Source organism: Schistocerca gregaria, chromosome 4 (genome assembly GCF_023897955.1).
Source record: "Schistocerca gregaria isolate iqSchGreg1 chromosome 4, iqSchGreg1.2, whole genome shotgun sequence".
Taxonomy (NCBI): Eukaryota; Metazoa; Arthropoda; class Insecta; order Orthoptera; family Acrididae; genus Schistocerca; species Schistocerca gregaria.
In genome coordinates this window covers 681700042-681703503 of record NC_064923.1, presented here as the reverse complement: position 1 = coordinate 681703503, position 3462 = coordinate 681700042, and the positions used below count along the sequence as shown (strand labels likewise).

Genomic DNA, 3462 nt, shown 5'->3' with positions numbered 1-3462 from the left:
ATCTGCTCGCCGAATGACTGGTCACATAGGTGTATCCCGGTGCATCTCCATGTCGTAATTCCCACGTGTCACTAAGTAAAAGGTCGCTGACAACGATTCGCAACTCCTGGCTGATGTTTGCTTGCGGCCATTGGTCTTTCTGGCTGAGAACACAGTTGAAATCTCCACCAATTATTACACATTCATAACGTCCATGGAAAAGTGGTGCAATATCTTCTGCATAAAATCGCGCCCTTTCCCGCCGCCGATTGTTTCCCGACGGTGCATAAAGATTGATGATGCGTGTCCCAAACGTCGTGAAAGCCATTCCCCGGGCCGACGGAAGGTAACACACGTTTTCCACGGGTAAGCCATTTCGCACGTAAACTGCCACCCCACTCCCATTGTGATCTCCATGTGACGAATAGGATTGGTAGCCTGCGATGTGTGGGAGTGCAGCTATGTGGACTTCCTGCAGCAAAGCAATATCCGCATCAGATGCCCAAATCGTTTCCTTCAGTAGGTGTATTTTGGTTGGTGAACGCACGTCATTTATATTTAATGTCGCAATACGGTTCGCATGGCGTTGAATCCCACTCTGTCGAGGCGCAACAATATCTCCCTGCATCGGCGCTGGGGGCTGAGTTAGAAGACGTTCTCTCGCCCCTCTCTCTTCACCTTCAGCAATTACTAGGCCGTCTTTGTGAGTGCCGGCTGCCTCTGTATGACGTCCGGCGCCTCCTCAATATCGTCATACCACATCTTTGCAGGCAGTGATATATTCGTGTCCATAGCCACAGCATCTGCGTCTGGAGAGCCAACTGGTTGTCGTTCCTCTTCAGCATCACCACGTCCCGCTACCGTCAATGTGACAGACCGCTGCGGGTCTGATCGAACAGTTTCCATTGCCTCATCCTGCTTCGTAGAGGCTGTTGTGTCGTCTTGCTCCACAGGCGCATCGTCGTCGGGGCAAGGGGAGTCATCCCTAGGAGATGTCGTGCGACGACGCCGTTTCCTCCTTTTCGGGGAACGTTGTTTGCGTGATCTTCCTTCCGTGTCCTCAGATTGTAGGGAATCACGGCTGCCCGACAGAAAAGCATCCGTGGGAACTGGAAGTGTTTCGAGTCCCATCGTTGTAGTTGGCGGGAGTTCGGTCGAAACTGATGTTGTCGTCACAGAGTGCGTTCCAGACGGAACAGCATCCGTAGTGGCTGGAACTGCTTCGTGTACTATCGGTGTGCTTGGTAGGAGTTCGGTGTCAACTGGTGTTGTCGCCGTAGATTGTATGCTAGATGGAGCAGCATCCTCTGTCATCCCGACGTCTGCTACAAGGTTTCGGAGAGTGCCATCGGGAACTTCCACCGGGGCTGTGTCCTTTCGGTCATCAGCGGACGCAGTGAGGGCTTTGGCATAGGTGATCGGTAGTACTGTCATCTCTGGCGACGGCTCCCGCACATCTGAAGGCAGTTGCGTAATCCGCCGTTGCATACAGTTCGACCTGAGGTGTCCCTCCTGGCCACAGCCAGAACATGTACGTGGTTGCCCATCGTAAATCACCACCGCCCTACAACCACCAATTGTCAGATAGGACGGTACATGCTTCTGAAGATCAATAGTGATCTGTCTCACTCCGTTAAGCACGGGGTACGTGGCGAATTGTGTCCAGCGTTCTGCTGTGTGACCATGTACCGTGCCGTATGGCTTAAAAGCCTCAATAACTTCGTCAGCCGGGAGCTCAAATGGCAGCTCAAAAACACGTATTGTCCGTACACCCAGACCAGCATGTTCTACAGTTACCGTGCCGACATTCCCGTCACTATGGCAAAATCGGAGACCTGCTTTTGTCGCCCGTAGAATTCTCTCACACGCCGCGTCATTTACCATCTTAACATACACCGTGGGACTAACGATGGACAGGTGAATTCCGACAATATCGTTTGGCGGTATCTTGACGTCCTCACGTATGAATCGTTCCACTGCTAAAGCCTTTGGTCTTTCGTAGTCTTTGCAGAAATTGAATCGTAATGTAGTTTTTCTGTACTTGTTCGCCATGATCGTTGTTATTAGCCCGCGCGCAGACTAAGTCCACAAGTAAACAAACACTCGCACAAGCCGCACAGGCGGAAGTATCGGACCTCCGCTCCGCACGGCCGCTAGCGCCGAACTGTACTGACCAACTGAGCTACCAAAGCACGACTCACGACCGCTACTCACAGCTTTACTTCTGCCAGTACCTCGTCTCCTACCTTCCAAACTTTACAGAAGCTCTCCTGCGAACCTTGCAGAACTAGCACTCCTGAAAGAAAGAAGTAAAGCTGTGAGTACCGGTCGTGAGTCGTGCTTCGGTAGCTCAGTTGGTAGAGCACTTGCCCGCGAAAGGCAAAGGTCCCGAGTTCGAGTCTCGGTCCGGCACGCAGTTTTAATCTGCCAGGAAGTTTCATATCAGAGCACACTCCGCTGCAGAGTGAAAATCTCATTCTGGAAATAACCCCCAGGCTGTGGCTAAGCCATGTCTCCAAATTATCCTTTCTTTCAGGAGTGCTAGTTCTGCAAGGTTCGCAGGAGAGCTTCTGTAAAGTTTGGAAGGTAGGAGACGAGATACTGGCAGAAGTAAAGCTGTGAGTACCGGTCGTGAGTCGTGCTTCGGTAGCTCAGTTGGTAGAGCACTTGCCCGCGAAAGGCAAAGGTCCCGAGTTCGAGTCTCGGTCGGGCACGCAGTTTTAATCTGCCAGGAAGTTTCATCATTTTTATTGCTCACGAAAACAACACACTGCATGCTGTACCACCTTAGACCGAGACCTTCATAGGTGGTGGTCTAGATTACTGTACACACCGATACCCCTTATACCCGGTATCATGTCCTTTTGCAACGATGCATGCCTTTATTCGACGTGGCATACTATCCACAAGTCCATCAAGACACTGTTGGTCCAGACTGTCTCACTCCTCAACGGTGATTCGGCATAAATCCCTCAGAGTCGTTCATAAACAACCCTTTTCCATCTACTCCCGGGCATGTTTGGGGAACATGACGGCCACTCTAGTCGAGCGATGTCGTTATCCTGAGGGAAGTAATTCACAAGATGTGAACGATGGGGGAGCGAATTGTCGTCCATGAAGACGAAAGCCTCAAAAACATTCTGCCGATATGAATGAGATTTTCACTCTGCAGCGGATTGTGCGCAGATATGAAACTTCCTGCCAGATTAAAACTGTGTGCCGGACCGAAACTTAGAACTCAGGACCTTTGCCTTTCACGGGCAAGTGCTCTACCATCTGAGCTACCAAAGCATGACTCACGCCCCCTCCTCACAGCTTTACTTCTGGCAGTAACTCGCCTCCTACCTTCCATACTTTACAGAAGCTCTCCAGCGAACCTTGCAGAACTATCACTCCTGAAAGAAAGGATATTTTGGAGATATGGCTTAACCACAACCTGTGGGATGTTTCCAGAATGATATTTTCACTCTGCAGCGGAGTGTG

General features: G+C 51.0%; 1 non-coding gene across 1 annotated transcript; it reads left to right on the top strand.

Annotated features, from left to right (window-relative positions):
* Nucleotides 1-2619: 2619 nt before the first annotated feature.
* Trnas-cga (transfer RNA serine (anticodon CGA)) lies at nucleotides 2620-2696 on the top strand. The gene has a single exon. It is a non-coding gene; the product is annotated as a tRNA-Ser (tRNA).
* Nucleotides 2697-3462: the final 766 nt, after the last annotated feature.